The sequence below is a fragment of the Vicugna pacos genome, unplaced genomic scaffold (assembly GCF_048564905.1).
Source record: "Vicugna pacos unplaced genomic scaffold, VicPac4 scaffold_129, whole genome shotgun sequence".
In the NCBI taxonomy this organism is placed as follows: Eukaryota; Metazoa; Chordata; class Mammalia; order Artiodactyla; family Camelidae; genus Vicugna; species Vicugna pacos.
Window position 1 is genome coordinate 108,171 of NW_027328809.1, and position 17,424 is coordinate 125,594.

Sequence of the window (17,424 nt, forward strand, 5' to 3'; positions counted from 1 at the left end):
TGGCTTCATGCAGTAAAGAATTCAAGAACAAGCCAGTGTTGAGTAAAGGTAGATTTATTCAGAGAGATACATTGACAGGCATGAGAAACGTCACGAAGTATGGGGGTTTGATGCTCAGATTAAAAGTAGGCACACACTCCACAGAAATAGTGTGGGCCTTCCCCGAAGAGGTAGAGAGAGGGGTTCCTGGGATGTGGCTCTGTGTTGCTCCTTTTCTTGGGCTTCGTGGTTTCATATGCTAATAAGTAGAAGGACCAGCCTTAGGGCAAGGGGCTGGGATTCCAGGGAGTTGGCCATTTTCCACCCTTTGACCTTTTGTGGCTAGCCTTGTGACTGCCATGGTGCCTGGGGCCATGTTATTCACCATGTTATTATTACAATGGGTGTATAATGAAGCTCAGGATCTACTAGAAGTTAAATCTCTTCATCCTGAGCCTCAAGACCTATTGGGGGTTGAATTCTTCACCATTTTGATGTTAATTGCTGTGGTCTTTCTTGAATGGCTTGCTCTGCCCCCTTCCATCCTGTCTCACTGTGATGACACAGAGAGAGCAAAGGCCGGGCCCTGCGTGTGTTCCTGCATTTAACAGCGGGAGATGTGGGGTGGGCTGAGGATGACTCTGAGTGGTGAGAAATATGTTTCAGATTTTCCCACATGAGACATGGGGACCTGCCAGCAGCCATCGCAGATTTATCTCACGGGCATTATCGCTTGTGTTGTTATGGAAACAACAGGCCAGCCAAGAAATAAGCAGCACTCAGAGGGTGGGAGTACTGAGATTTATTATGCCAGCGGGCTCAGAGGGGCTTCTGTTCCCAAGCCCTGAGCACATCCAAGACGTGCACATGAGGTTTTATAGGGTTAATTACAAGTATGGGGCTTTTAGCCAATAAGGCTCAAACAACAAAAAGCAAGGAATCAGTACACTGAAGCTTATCAATTTGGAACAGATCACGTTACTGACAATTGTTGACCTTGGATTTACGAGTTAGCTTGTTAGCCCAGTAAACTGACACTGAACTTCAGATTTACGAGTTAGCCCAGCAAAACTTAGATCAGTAAACCGACACTTATCACACTTAGATTTGTGACTTAGCTTGTTAGCCCAGCTGGGGTTTTTGTTCACAGTGTCACTCATCTTTTCTATTTTCCTTTTATTTTTAAAGTATTTAATCCAAATTTAATATCAGGATTTTTTTGGAAAGAAATTTCTCTTTTTCTTTTCTTTGGGGCTCTTTTGGGGGGTAGGTAATTAGGTATATTTATCTGTTAGTGGAGGCCCTGGGGCTTGAACCCAGGACCCTGTGCACACTAAGCACACGCTCTACCACCTGCCCCATCATCTTTTTCTTTTTTGCTTTAGCTGCCAAGAATCTTACAGCTGAATTTCTAGTCGGCCTTTAACACTTGCCCTGACTTCATGGAATCCATTTTTATGAGTTTACCTCCCCCTGGTTTCATTTAAGTATTGAATCTCCATTTTCTCTTCACTCTCAGTTTTGCCTTTTTGTTGTTATGGTTGTTAAGCTGTGTTTAAAAAATTGTTTAATTTCTCTTTTAGCAGGAGGCTGAAGTAAATAAATATGTAAACAAACATCACACTTAAATGCTTTTATATATTCTAAGCTGTTTAGTAGTTAATTAAAAACCAAATTGAATATTAAAGGGATAACATTTTTAAATTATTTTTTAATTTTTTATAAAGACATAGCTGATTTAAAATATATGTTTCAGGTGTACAATAGATGCTCCATTTATAGTTACTGTAAAACATTGTCTGTATTCCCTGTGTTGTAAGATACATCCCTCTAGAGTGTTTACATTACATGTTGCAGTTTGTATAAGAAATTTGGGTAACGCAGAGTCTGGGACGTGGCTGTGGCTGACCCAGGTTCACGCAAACCCTGCCTGTCAAAGCTCAGGCCTTCACTCCTGTCTGCAGGGGAGCGAGTGGAGGCAGCTCTCATCAGCGCTGGCACCACACTCTGAGTGGCAGTGACAGCAGTGACTGTGTGTGGACGTGAAAATTGTTGTTCCAAGAGTTTTACATGCTTTTCTGCATTTAATAATTAAAGCCCTCCTGTGAGGAAGGGTTTTAAGTTTTTAATGAATAATACATTTTATTTTGATATTGATAGACTTCAAAACTCCGGAAAATTTACAGGAGTAGTACAATAAATGCTTAGATACAGTTCACCTTAAAGGGCACTATTTGCCCTTTTGTGACGGGCTTATTTTAGCATAAATTTTCAAAGTTCATTCATATTGTAGCCTGAATCAGTACATTATTCTTTTTGTTTGATAATATCCTTTTCCTTTTTTTTCGTTTTTGGTCTATTTAAAAATATTTTCATTGAAGTCTAGTCAGTTTATAGTGTTGCGTCAGTTTCTTGTGTACAGCACAAAACTTCAGTTAAATAGGAACATACCTGCATTCATTTTCATATTCTTTTTAAACATAAGTTACTATAAGTTATTAAATATATTCTCCTGTGCTATACAGTATATACTTGCTGTTTATTGTATACATACTCAGCATCTGCAAATCTTGAACTCCCAATTTATTCATTCCACACCCTCTCCCCTCTGGTAACCATAGTTTGGTTTCTATGTCTCTGTGTCTGTTTCTGTTCTGTAGATAAGTTTATCTTTTTGTTCCTTTGTTTTTGTTTTTTTGTTTGTTTGTTTTAGATTCCACATGTGAGCGATCTCATATGGTATTTTTCTTTCTCTTTCTGGCTTATTTCACTTAGAATGTCATTCTCCTGGTCCATTCATATTGCTGCAAATGGCATTATTTTATTATTATTTTATTGCTGAATAGTAGTCTATTGGACATATATACTACAACCTCTTTATCCAGTCGTCTGTCAGTGGACATTTAGGTTGTTTCCATGTCTTGATATTGTAAATAATGCTGCTGTGAACATTGGGGTGAAAGTGTCTTTTTGAATTACGTTTCCTTTCGGATATATGCCCTGGAGTGGGATTGCTGTGTCATCTGGGCCCCCAAGGTTTTGTCTTTTGAGGAACCTCTATACAGTTTTCCACAATGGCTCCACCAAACTGCATTCCCACCACAGTGTAGGAGTGTTCCCAATTCTCCACAGCCTCTCCAGCATTTAGTGTCTATGAACTTCTGAATGATGGCTATTCTGACTGGTGAAAGGTGATACTTGTTTGCAGTTTTGATTTGCATTTCTCTGATAATGATATTGAGCATTTTTTCATGTGCCTATTGGCCATTTGTATGTCTTCATTGGAGAAATGTTTCTTTAGGTCTTCTGCCCATTTTTGGATTGAATTGTTTGTTTTTCTTTTTTATCAAGTGTAAAAGCTGTTTACATATTCTGGGAATTAAGCCCTTGTCACTTTCATTTAATGCAACTATTTTCTCCCACTCCATAGGTTGTCTTTTTGCTTTAATTTTTGTTTTCTTTTCTGTGCAAAAGCTTGTAAGTTTAATTAGAACCCACTTGTATATTTTTGCTTGTATTTCTATTGCTTGAGTAGACTGCTCTTGGAAAATATTGTTGAGATATATGTCAGATGTTTTGCCTATGTCTTCTTCTAAGAGGTTTATAGTGTCTTGTCTACAATTTTAAGTCTTTAAGCCATTTTGAATTCACTTTTTTGTATTTTGTGAGGGGGTAGTCTAACTTCATTGATTTACATGCAGCTGTGCAGTTTTCCCTGCACCATTTGCTGAAGAGGCTGTCTTTGCTCAATTGTATGTTCTCACCTCCTTTGTCAAAGATTCAATTACCAAAAGTTTGTGGGACTATTCTTGGTAATTTTGTTTATCCATTCATTGATGGATGGATATTTTTAGTGACTTTTAGCTACTCTGAATGATACTGCTATGAATATTGATGTGCAAGTTTTTGTGAGAATACATTTCCATTCTGTTGGCTGTAGAGTTGGCCCACCATATCTGTAGTTTCCACTTCATGGATCCAGATGGCTGATTGCAAAGGGACTTGATCATCCTTGGATTATGGTATCCAGGGTGGGGGGTTCCTGAAACCAACCCCCCGAGGACACTGAAGGATGACTCTACATGTAGGAGTGGAATTGCTCAGCCACATAACTCTAACCTTTTGAGGAAACATCGGGCTCTTCCAAAGAAGCTGCACCATTGCCCCTTTCCAACGGCTGCATATTGAGGGTATCCATTTCTCTGCCTCCTGACTGACACTTGTTATTGTCCATGTTTTGATTATAACCATCCTAGTGAGTTTAAAATGAGATCTCATTTTGATTTTGATTTCGCTAGTGATGCTGACCATCTTTTCAGATGCTTATTGGCCAATTGTGTATCTATTTAAATCCTTGGCAAATTAAAAAATTGGGTCGATTTTCTTTGTATTGTTCAGTTGTAAGCATTTGTTTTATATCCTGGATACTAGTCTCTTATTAGATATATGCTTTGCAAGATTTTTCTCCTATTCTGCAGATTGTCATTTCACTTTAATTTTTTTAAACATTAAAACAATTTCTTTATAGGGGAGGTAATTAGATTTATTCATTTTGTTTTTCTTCCTTAGCACACACTCTATCATTTGAGCTACCCATTTCCCCTTTCATTTCACACTCTTGATGTTGTCCTTTGTAACAAATGATTTTAATTTGATGAAGTCCATTTTATCTATTTGATGAAGTCCATTTTATCTATTTTGTTTTATCACTTGTGCTCTTGGTATTGTATCTAGGAAGCCATAGCCTATCCTATGACCACAAAGATTCATACTATGTCTTCTTTTAGAAAGTTCATATATTTAGTTTTTACGTTTCTGTCTGTGATCCATTTTGAATTAATATTTGTTATATAAAATACGGGGTCCAGATTCCAGATTCATTCTTTTGCCTTCAGATACCCAGGTGTCTCTGCTCCATTTGTTGGATAGACTATACTTTCAATGGAGTGTTGTTGGCACATTTCTGGAAAACTGACTGTAAATGTAAGTTTCCCCCCAGGATTTTTTATTGTGTCTCATAGATTTCTGCATCCAGACTTATGACAGAAGCATAATGACTTGAGTGCTATAGATTTGCTGTAACCTTTGAGTGAGTCCTCCAAATTTGCTCTTCTTTTTCAAGATTGTTTTGGCTGACCTGGGTCCCTTGCTTTCAATATGAATTTTGGGATCAGTTTTTCAATTTTTGCAAAGAAGTCAGCTGGAATTTTGATAGGGATTCCATTAAATATGTAGATTACTTTGGGAAGTCTTAACATTTTTAACAATATTTTCTACCATTGCATGATCATGGGATGCCTTCCATATATGAAGATATTTTAAAATTTTTTTGGTGATACTTCAAAATATTCAATGTACAAATCTTGTAAACTTTTGTTAAATGTATCTCTCATTTTATTTTTTATGCAGTTGTAAATGGAACGGCTTAGCTTCATAAGGGTGGGACTATATATATCAATTTATTTATTTCTAGGATTCCTACATAGCAAATACACTAGGTTTATATTTGCTACATTGATCTATCCACAATTCTTCCCACCCCCGTGTCATAAGAAACCAAGACCCAGCTTAAGCCATCTGAACACCTATGTGGAAGTGAGAAATGAGACCTTTGGGTGGGGTTTGTGTAGATGATACTGAGATCTTATTCAGGATGGCTTCATCTTAATTTCTTTTAAACAATCCTTTCAGAGTACATAGTCAGATACATTAGGAAAATGCTGTTTTGATGTGCGGAGGAGCTAAGACTATAATTTTCAAGTAATTTCTAGTGAGAGTGTTGTACTTGAAACATAATTTGCATCAATCTTTGAAGATTTATGTTTCAGGAGCTTTGAGTAAATAATACCTGTCTTTATTCAATAACTACAACTAAATGCTCAAGCAACATGTAAGAATTTGAGCAAACTGCTCCCGCCCCGTAGTGCTGGTTGGTTGCAGCTGTAACTGGAGTCAGCGCTTACCTCGCCCAGTACACTTGTGCTGATCTGCTCAAAACAGTTCGTCCAACAGTTTGTCGGTAGTCTTTTAGACAAAGCCATAAAGCATTGATTTAAGGTTGCTGGAATGTAATCTATTCTTATTAATATTAAGTAAGCACATATTGAGTACTTACTGTATGTTGGGAATTGTCCCTCAGCCTCACATGAATATTACTTCTAATAAAACCTCTCATATTTCCCTGTTATTTGCACTTTACAGATAAGGAGACTGAGGATTAGGTCTTCTCTCTTTTGGGGAGAGCTCATTATCAATGATGGGAAGTTGTAAGGAAAAAGATATTGATTCATCCAGAGAAAATATTTTTCTGAGATTCAGTATTGAAGAAGGTAACCACTGAAGAGGGTGATCATTGTTTGAGTGAGACGAGCCCCGGGTTGTACGGAGTCAGCATCCCTGTCCTGGACACTGCACGTGTAGAGCTGCGTGGTGGGTGAGGCGGCGCGGCCACGCAGGGAAAGCGGATGCCGGGCCGTTGGGCTGTGCTCAGGCCCGGTGGGGCTTTCTCCTAAGAGCAGTGGACCGTCATTGACAGATTTTAAGTAGGCTAGTGCGATGCTCTCGTAGATCACTTTTGTCTTGTAGAATGCTTAGAAACATTTAGAAGGCTCGGCAGGAGGTGATGTGATGAGTCAGAGTAGGGTGGCTGCGAGGTGTAGCAGTGCTCAATTTTCAAGTGATTTTCAGTCCCAGGTTTGTGGCTCAGTAGCCGTGTCACTTTGGATGACACACCCAAGGAAGTGAAACAATTTATCTAATCAATAGAAGCAGTGATGTACCGAACTCCCAGGACTGCTGTGTAGATCCAGTGAGATAACGTGTGCACAGTGTGCAGCATGGTCCCCAGCACAGAGTCAGTGCTGAGGGAGTGCCAGTGAGTACCTGGTAGGACAGGTGTGGGTGGTGGATCTCGTTGACTGAGGAAATTTGCCCCTGAAGGAGGGGTCTTGTCACATCTGTGAGTGATTGGCCTGAGCTGGGAGAGGCAGGGAGACCTTGCCCCCGACCAAGGGCCCTGGGCAGGATGGCTATGGGAGGAACACCGTGAAGTTAGCTCTTTGCAGGTGGAGTTGGAGGTGCCCTTGAGACATCTAAGTGCAGTGTCACAATCACAGAAGTGGTCTGGTCCCGGGCTGTGCATTTTCCTGCTGAGATATTGATCTCTGAACGCGAAGACATACTTTACAGGACAAGTGAATAGTAGTATCATCTCTCATCAAAGCTCACATCTCTTTATTCATCACTCACTTTGCTAATTGGGTACTTACAGAACACACTTCACTGTCCTCCCCTGGGCTCAGGCTCCACAGAAAAGAGCTGGTGAGTCTCCCTCTTTTCCAGAAGAAGACACACTTAGCTGGTAGACTTCTATACCTCGCCAGACTTAGAATTTTAGGTTGTTGATTTAATTCTATTTTCTGTTGGTCATCTCCTGACAGGAGAGACGTTTTACCTCATGGTCAGGTTTCAATTAGCTGTTACTGAGAATTGCTGGTCTGATCCATAGTGTATTTATTCTATTAACTTTGTAGAGTACTTATCATTTTTCTGTCTTTGCTCTTTAATTTTGTTTGCCCCTTCAATTTTCTATCTTATTTGGGACCTTATTTTATTTTTTAATTAAAAAATGTCTAATAGCAGTTAACAAAACAAAAGCAAAGAAAAAATGCACATGATAGCTAAATTTAGAAAATATCTTGTGTGTTTTCTGTCTCAGCAATGGAGGGTTCTAGAAACTCGTGAAAAGCTTCATTACATAAGTTCCTTTAAATTCTGATTAAGAAATAAAACCTTCCTTCCTCATCTTTCAAGCTGCACAGCTAATTGTCAAGAAAGTGAGGGGAAATTCTCAGAAGCCAAGACAAACCAGAAAGCAGGGATTCTGGGAGATACGTGAGCCTTAGAAGCCCTGGGGTGCCGGTTGGCTCCTGAACTGAGTTTCAGTTGCCCTGGCAGGAGGGCAGGAGGTGAGCCTGTGGCCTCTCACACTGGGAGTTGGATGGCTGTTCTTATATAAGGCCAAGCACATCCTGAGAATCCTGCTTTATAAAAGGTTGAATTAGAAAGAAAAGAATAAAAGCATTCCTCAAGGCAAGGAAGTAAGGAAAGTAAAATTTTTTGGAAGCGGGAAAAAATAACATATCCAAAGTAAGGATTTAGTTTAAAGCTGTTCTGGCATGAGAGTGACCACAAACCCATGGCAGAAAATCACAGCTCCTCCCGGAAAGAGAAGGTGTGTTTTGAATGAATCAGTGGACAGCCATTCTGAAAAAGGCCTCCAGAGTCTTCTGGATCAAGATACTGGACTCAAACACCTCCCTTCCATGGTCTCATTTAAATAACCAGAAAGGTTTTAAAGGAAAGAAGCCATAATCATAGTTCTATTTATTGACATTACTTTATGCTAGGAATTCAAAGGTGACTATGGAGTTGTCTCCTCTTTTATGGACCTTACTTTCTATTTGACATAGTTGGGGAACTTGGTGGAGGGTGGTGTTAGTATGTTGCAATTAACCAGGAGAGGAGTTTAAGAAAGCAGTGAAGGGTTGGTGACATTTTTCGCTGAGGACAGTCCTGTTCAGTTGGCTTGTAATTACAGGCTCGTTGAGTTGTCACTGGAGGGAATTAATCTTAAGGAATTTGGACTTAACTCAGGCCTCTTCAGAATGGACAAGTGAACCTGGAGAAAGACAGTCAAATCTGTGCAGACATTGAAGTTCACTTCAACATGTGGTATCCATGAGCCAAAGATAGGACTAGTAGGCAGCACTTCTTGAGGACAGAGGAGTGGTTTTTAAGGTTCTTCAAGAATGAATCCCAAGGTACCGGGATGGCCAGTTGTCAAACTGTGACTTTGCTCTTTGGACGGTGTATCCACCAAGGGTATTGGCCGTTTATAAGTTTCCATTTCTCCTTAATACATGTCAGGTTATGAGGACGTGGGCATAAACGTTTCACACCTTGTCAAGGTGACTTTGGGTACCTGCCTAGAATCATGGGCACAGTTGCGGCTGCGTCATACATCTTGCCGCACATCCCGCTCCCCGGTTCCGTGATCACGGCAGAGTGGTTCCTTATTGAGCTGTCCATCTCCTCTGTGACATCGTAACCAAACAAAAGATTGGAGAGTATTAGCTTGGCTTTTTTCTTTTCTAACATTCCCTTCAAATTATGATGACTGATAGTGGACCCAGTTACGTTTGCAGATGATTTACAAGTAGGGCTGTCAGTACAAACCTTGTAATCCCCGCTGTGTGATCTAGAGAAGAAAGTTACACTCTTTCCAAATTGTTTTGATGCACTTATGTGGGAAAATGATGTATGTTTGAATATGTATTTCCTCTCTTAATCATCATGGCTAGAGATGAATATTTGTAGACATGGAATGAGTACTCTGTATTTGAACTGTATGGTCCCCTAAATTCTCCCCAGCTTTTTAAAGTCATCACTGGAGTGCTACCTCCAGAGTGCCGCAAAGCATCCAACACTGCCTGCTCTTCGGACACTGTAAGTTTCCAAGTTGGAGAAGGCTGCTGGCTGGTGAGGCATTCTCTCGCACATCTCTGGTTGGGTGATGTGAGCTGAGAACACAAGAATTGGCAGACAGTAACTAACCACGATCACGTCCATTTCTGGAACACTCATGGAGGATTTTACACCTATGCTAGTGGAATACGTTATTTCATTTAGTTTTCCCAAAAATCATAATTAGATTTTATCACCTGTATTAAAAAGGAAACTGTCAAAGCGAGTGACGTGCAGACTTTGGACTGGAACACGGGTCTTTCTGATCCCTGTCTCTGTTCCCTCCCCGGCCTATCCTTGCAAATGACCAGGAGACTCTTCCTCAGTCTTGAGTTTCCCTCTGATGTTACCGCTCTCTTTGTTTCTAAGAGAGGAAAACAAGTCTAAACTTACTTTCCAGTTGGAAATGGAATGGAGAGTTAACGTTGGAAGCCGGGAGAATCTGTCCTGTGATGAAGTGGTCTCCGAGCCACTTCCACTGGGATGTCACATCACTGTCTGGGCCCCTTGCTCAGCCTGTGCACAGGTGACAGCGCAGTTGTGCCGAGCAGTCCTCCCGGACAGGGCAGTGGGTTGGAAATGAGTTTGGGGATTTGGTTTCATTACACAAGTTCCTGAGGGCCTTGACCTGGCACTTCGAGTGGGAGCATTCCCTGTCCCACAGACTGTGCTCTGGGCCCGTGCAGACCTGACGTGGCCTCAGCCTGAGTCTCAGGGCCCGTGGTGATGAGGAGCATTTTAGCCCAGGGTCTGCCGGAGGCTCTGAGACTACTGGGCTGTGGGACTTTGTCCAGGATGATAATAATTCCTCCCCGAGTTTCAGATTTCCTTGCCTGTGAGCCGGGGTAGTAGTTGTTTCTGAGATGATTGTAATGATTCAGTAATGGGCGCAGCGTGTGCTGACAGGTAGCTGGGTGCTTTAGGAGCAGAAGTCGCAGTCACTCTGTCAGCCTCTCCCTGTGCGCTCTGTGCTTTGAGAAGTTGTGTGTTTGGTGAAAGTCCCGCCCAGACCCTAGGGTCTAGATGAACTGTTGTTCCTTTACTTTCCCTTCCTTTTCCTCTTTCCCTTCTCTGTGTCCCATGTTTAGGTAGCAGATTCCTCTATTTCAGGGAATACGGGCTTTTCTAGTAAAGGGACAGGTGGAATGCGGAGAGGTGGGGCCCAGAGGGGGTCTGGAGTGTCTGCACAGTGCTGCTTCCCTGCGTTTCTGCATCCGGTCCCATCAGTGCACTAAGTCAGCCTTCCTCTTCCTTCCTGTGTCATCGGGTCTCTGTTTTAAGGGAAAACCATTTTTATGGGTCTTTTTTCACTTACGTGTTTCATTCAGATGCTTGTTGCTTTTCTCCCTGTGCTTCAGCGTTCCGAGGAGAAAATTCAGCCGTGCAGCATCCTCTCTGTGCTCTACGAGTTGATCGGCTTCCACTGCAAGTCCACCTTCTTCAAGCGGGTGGCCCCCGTGCGGCACGCGGCCCCCGGCATCCCGGAGCCTGGCGGGAAGGCCTGCTCCCGACTCCTCCTGCAGACGCTTCCTGGCTACAGTCTGTCACTGGACTTGCAGGACTTCAGCAGATGTGTTGGAACTAAAACATTGCTTCAGCCCCATTAACCATGCCTGGTTTGGGCCCTGCTGTCCTGCCTCATCAGGGTGAATCTTGATTCATTTAGAACAGGGCTCAGCAGACTTTTCCTTTCAAGGGCTTGGGGGTAAATATTTCAGGGTCTGAAAACCTCCTGATCTCTGGTGCAGCTGCTCAGCTCTACTGTTTAGATGCCAGAACAGCCAGATAGTCCACACACCCATAGAGCTTTATTAACAGCGGTGGCTGGGGCTGGATTGGGTGTATGAACTGCAGTTTGCCCCCACAGCCTCCTCAATATTGACACCTGCACCAGAGTGTACATTTGTGACAATGGGTGAACCTACACTGACATGTCATCAACACCCATAGCCCATAGTTGACACTAGGATTTACACATTGTGTTGTGCACTCTGTGGGTTTGGACAGATGTACAATGACATGTATCCACCATCACAGCATCATACAGAGTCGTGTGTCTTAGTGACCTTAAAATGCTCCGTGCTGCACCTCATTCATTGCTCTTTCCCCTCTAGCCTCTGGCAGCCACTGATCTTTCAGTCTCTGTGTTTTTCCCTTTCCCAGAACACCATACAGTTGGAATCAGACAGTTGCTGAAACTTCCCAGATTGGCTTCTTTCACTTGGTAATATGCATTTAAGGTTCCTCCATGTCTTTCCATTCCTTGATAACTCATTTCATTTTAGCACCAAATAATAGTCCATTTTCTGGCGGGACCACAGTTTATTTATCCATTCACCTACTGAAGAAGAGCTTAGTTGCTTCTGAATCCTGTTGAGTATGAATAAAGCTGCTATTAACATCTGTATGCAGATTTGTGTGTGAACATAAGTTTCCATTTCATCGAGTAAACACCAAGGAGCACAGTTGCCGGATCATATGTTAGAATTACGTCTAGCTCTGTAAAAAATTGCCAGACCGTCTTCCAAAGTACCTGGGCCATTTTTCATTCCCACCAACAATGCATTATAATTTCTGGTGCTCCACATCCTCACCAGCATTCGGTGCTGTCAGTGTTCTGCATTTTGGCAGTTCTGACAGGTGTGCAGTGGTATCTCGCTGTTTCAGTCTGCATCCCCTTGATGACAGGTGCTGTGGAGCATCTTTCCAAAGGCTTCTTTGGCATCCAGATTTCTTCTTTGATGAGGTGTGTGTTCAGGCATTTTGCTCATTTTTTAATCAGGTTATTCATCCTTCTTGTTGAGTGTAAAGAAATTTTGGTATATTCTGGATTTCAGCCCTTTATCAGTGTGTCCCTGCCCTTCACCTTCAGTGCCAGAGTTGTCCTTTGGGTCTCAGTGGAGTGTCAGATCTTCAAAGAGATTCCCTGTCTTCCCTCAGCCTAAATACTGTCCTTGTATTTTTCACTTTCATTGACTCATTTTGTTCTTTTTAAATAGCATTTCCCATAATTTGTAAGTATATTAAAGAGAAAAGGGCAATGATTGAACACCGCCTGCCCCACCAGGCTGTGTGCCCTGTGAGAGCAGAGGCCCTGTCCCCACTCACCGTTTCCCATGACAGCACATGGCACATGTCCATGTAAAAGTGTGTAACGTGGGGCCAAACCTGATGAGCAGCTATGACGACATGTGTTGTCTACCATTTATTGAGTAGACTTTGTTTCTGATCTTAATTATTAAATCATATGAATGAAACTTGGTTGTTTTGAAAAATAAAACAACAAAGCACACCTCAATGTGATTGGTAATTTCTACTTAGATTTCTGACCCAGGAGGGGATGTTCACCATCATTTTGTGGAGGAGGTTGGGAAGGTAAAGTAAGAGAGTGAGATCAAATAAAATAAAAATGATAACAGTCAGTTGGCTTTATTTTCACTGAAATAAAAGTTATTTTAAACCCTATCTCAGCTGTTGTTCTGTGGTTTTAAACATATCTCATAGAATTAAATGGAAGCCCACTAAACCCTGAAAGGGAAACTGTGTGCTCAGGTCCTGAAAATTGTTTATGTCTATTTCTTGAGATACAAATTTCCCTGCTGGTTACAGAAATTCGAGGCGGGAACACAACAGTGCACTGCATGTGTCTGCCGGCTTCACGGGCTGCTCAGTGTCAATTTCATTTTCTTGGGTTGCAGTTTAGGACGGATTTCCATGAGAAATATTGCTCAGCCTTTTCCTGAATGAAGGATTGAATTTTCCACAGGAAATATTATGAAAGAGAGTGACAAGGCACAAGGGTTTCCCATAAAGGAATAGTTGATGTAATAAACTCTCACTATGGTGAATATTTTTAATAAAAGCCAGTTGAAAATTTTATCAACGTCAAATGGCAAAAATCCGTCTGAAGAAAAAAGATTCAAATTTTATAGAAGAAGTGGTTTGAATCAAGTAGAAATTATGATTTCTACACTATTTGTTGTAAGAACTTATACTCAGTCTTATCATAATTGCCGGTGGTAGGAAGTGGATCATTATTCATTTATTAAAAAAAATCCACAAGGTGCTATTTGCCCCATTCTTGATGCGGCAGTCCTGTGGTTAGTTAAGTTGGGACATTTAGGAAACTTAGCTAGGTTTTCCGGACATTGATTTCAGCCACTTTATCTTAACTACAATCTCTTCTTCTGTGTCGGCATATGGTCCATACATATATAAGGGGAGGAACAAACTCCAACTCAGTTTTACACTGCAAACGGCAGGCACTTCAAACCGGCACTAGGAAACAGACTGAGAAACCAGAGTAAGGGTTTCTCCTGCAACCCGTTCCCTTTGTGCTGGATGAACGAACGTCTCTCCACATGCTCAGTTCTGAGAGATAAGTGTGTGTGAAAGCCGTCCTTCACCTAGCTTGAAGGGAACACAAAGTTTCTTTTCACTTGCCAACTCCACTCCATACATATATATGGGGAGGTACAAGCTCCAACTCGGTTTTACAGTGAATACGGCAGGCACTTCAAACCGGCACTAGGAAACAGACTGAGAAACCAGAGTAAGGGTTTCTCCTGCAACCCGTTCCCTTTGTGCTGGATGAACGAACGTCTCTCCACATGCTCAGTTCTGAGAGATAAGTGTGTGTGAAAGCCGTCCTTCACCTAGCTTGAAGGGAACACAAAGTTTCTTTTCACTTGCCAACTCCACTCCATACATATATATGGGGAGGTACAAGCTCCAACTCGGTTTTACAGTGAAAACGGCAGGCACTTCAAACCGGCACTAGGAAACAGACTGAGAAACCAGAGTAAGGGCTTCTCCTGCAACCCGTTCCCTTTGTGCTGGATGAACGAACGTCTCTCCACATGCTCAGTTCTGAGAGATGTGTGTGTGTGAAAGCCGTCCTTCACCTAGCTTGAAGGGAACACAAAGTTTCTTTTCAGTTGCCAACACCACTCCATACATATATATGGGGAGGTACAAGTTCCAACTCGGTTTTACAGTGAAATCGGCAGGCACTTCAAACCGGCACTAGGAAACAGACTGAGAAACCAGAGTAAGGGTTTCTCCTGCAACCCGTTCCCTTTCTGCTGGATGAACGAACGTCTCTCCACATACTCAGTTCTGAGAGATAAGTGTGTGTGAAAGCCGTCCTTCACCTAGCTTGAAGGGAACACAAAGTTTCTTTTCAGTTGCCAACTCCACTCCATACATATATATGGGGAGGTACAAGCTCCAACTCGGTTTTACAGTGAAAACGGCAGGCACTTCAAACCGGCACTAGGAAACAGACTGAGAAACCAGAGTAAGGGCTTCTCCTGCAACCCGTTCCTTTTGTGCTGGATGAACGAACGTCTCTCCACATGCTCAGTTCTGAGAGATGTGTGTGTGTGAAAGCCGTCCTTCACCTAGCTTGAAGGGAACACAAAGTTTCTTTTAACTTGCCAACTCCACTCCATACATATATATGGGGAGGTACAAGCTCCAACTCGGTTTTACAGTGAAAACGGCAGGCACTTCAAACCGGCACTAGGAAACAGACTGAGAAACCAGAGTAAGGGCTTCTCCTGCAACCCGTTCCCTTTGTGCTGGATGAACGAACGTCTCTCCACATACTCAGTTCTGAGAGATGAGTGTGTGTGAAAGCCGTCCTTCACCTGGCTTGAAAGGAACACAAAGTTTCTTTTCAGTTGCCAACTCCACTCCATACATATATATGGGGAGGTACAAGCTCCAACTCGGTTTTACAGTGAATACGGCAGGCACTTCAAACCGGCACTAGGAAACAGACTGAGAAACCAGAGTAAGGGTTTCTCCTGCAACCCGTTCCCTTTGTGCTGGATGAACGAACGTCTCTCCACATGCTCAGTTCTGAGAGATAAGTGTGTGTGAAAGCCGTCCTTCACCTAGCTTGAAGGGAACACAAAGATTCTTTTCACTTGCCAACTCCATTCCATACATATATATGGGGAGGTACAAGCTCCAACTCGGTTTTACAGTGAAAACGGCAGGCACTTCAAACCGGCACTAGGAAACAGACTGAGAAACCACAGTAAGGGCTTCTCCTGCAACCCGTTCCCTTTGTGCTGGATGAACGAACGTCTCTCCACATACTCAGTTCTGAGAGATAAGTGTGTGTGAAAGCCGTCCTTCACCTAGCTTGAAGGGAACACAAAGTTTCTTTTCAGTTGCCAACTCCACTCCATACATATATATGGGGAGGTACAAGTTCCAACTCGGTTTTACAGTGAATACGGCAGGCACTTCAAACCGGCACTAGGAAACAGACTGAGAAACCAGAGTAAGGGTTTCTCCTGCAACCCGTTCCCTTTGTGCTGGATGAACGAACGTCTCTCCACATGCTCAGTTCTGAGAGAGAAGTGTGTGTGAAAGCCGTCCTTCACCTAGCTTGAAGGGAACACAAAGTTTCTTTTCAGTTGCCAACTCCACTCCATACATATATATGGGGAGGTACAAGCTCCAACTCGGTTTTACAGTGAAAACGGCAGGCACTTCAAACCGGCACTAGGAAACAGACTGAGAAACCACAGTAAGGGCTTCTCCTGCATCCCGTTCCCTTTGTGCTGGATGAACGAACGTCTCTCCACATACTCAGTTCTGAGAGATAAGTGTGTGTGAAAGCCGTCCTTCACCTAGCTTGAAGGGAACACAAAGTTTCTTTTCAGTTGCCAACTCCACTCCATACATATATATGGGGAGGTACAAGCTCCAACTCGGTTTTACAGTGAATACGGCAGGCACTTCAAACCGGCACTAGGAAACAGACTGAGAAACCAGAGTAAGGGTTTCTCCTGCAACCCGTTCCCTTTGTGCTGGATGAACGAACGTCTCTCCACATGCTCAGTTCTGAGAGATAAGTGTGTGTGAAAGCCGTCCTTCAACTAGCTTGAAGGGAACACAAAGTTTCTTTTCACTTGCCAACTCCACTCCATACATATATATGGGGAGGTACAAGCTCCAACTCGGTTTTACAGTGAAAACGGCAGGCACTTCAAACCGGCACTAGGAAACAGACTGAGAAACCAGAGTAAGGGCTTCTCCTGCAACCCGTTCCCTTTGTGCTGGATGAACGAACGTCTCTCCACATGCTCAGTTCTGAGAGATGTGTGTGTGTGAAAGCCGTCCTTCACCTAGCTTGAAGGGAACACAAAGTTTCTTCTCACTTGCCAACTCCACTCCATACATATATATGGGGAGGTACAAGCTCCAACTCGGTTTTACAGTGAAAACGGCAGGCACTTCAAACCGGCACTAGGAAACAGACTGAGAAACCAGAGTAAGGGTTTCTCCTGCAACCCGTTCCCTTTGTGCTGGGTGAACGAACGTCTCTCCACATACTCAGTTCTGAGAGAGAAGTGTGTGTGAAAGCCGTCCTTCACCTAGCTTGAAGGGAACACAAAGTTTCTTTTCAGTTGCCAACTCCACTCCATACATATATATGGGGAGGTACAAGCTCCAACTCGGTTTTACAGTGAAAACGGCAGGCACTTCAAACCGGCACTAGGAAACAGACTGAGAAACCAGAGTAAGGGTTTCTCCTGCAACCCGTTCCCTTTGTGCTGGGTGAACGAACGTCTTTCCACATGCTCTGTTCTGAGAGATGTGTGTGGGTGAAAGCCGTCCTTCACCTAGCTTGAAGGGAACACAAAGTTTCTTCTCAGTTGCCAACTCCACTCCATACATATATATGGGGAGGTACAAGCTCCAACTCGGTTTTACAGTGAAAACGGCAGGCACTTCAAACCGGCACTAGGAAACAGACTGAGAAACCAGAGTAAGGGTTTCTCCTGCAACCCGTTCCCTTTGTGCTGGGTGAACGAACGTCTCTCCACATGCTCAGTTCTGAGAGATGTGTGTGTGTGAAAGCCGTCCTTCACCTAGCTTGAAGGGAACACAAAGTTTCTT

At 42.8% G+C, this 17,424-nt stretch overlaps 1 long non-coding RNA gene across 1 annotated transcript in view; it reads left to right on the plus strand.

The window, feature by feature from the left end:
• Positions 1-10,891, plus strand: part of LOC140695064 (uncharacterized) — a 103,269-nt gene extending 92,378 nt beyond the window's left edge. The window contains exon 13 of the long non-coding RNA XR_012070746.1: positions 10,863-10,891. This is a non-coding gene — a long non-coding RNA (uncharacterized lncRNA). The remainder of the gene's footprint in view (positions 1-10,862) is intronic.
• Positions 10,892-17,424: the final 6,533 nt, after the last annotated feature.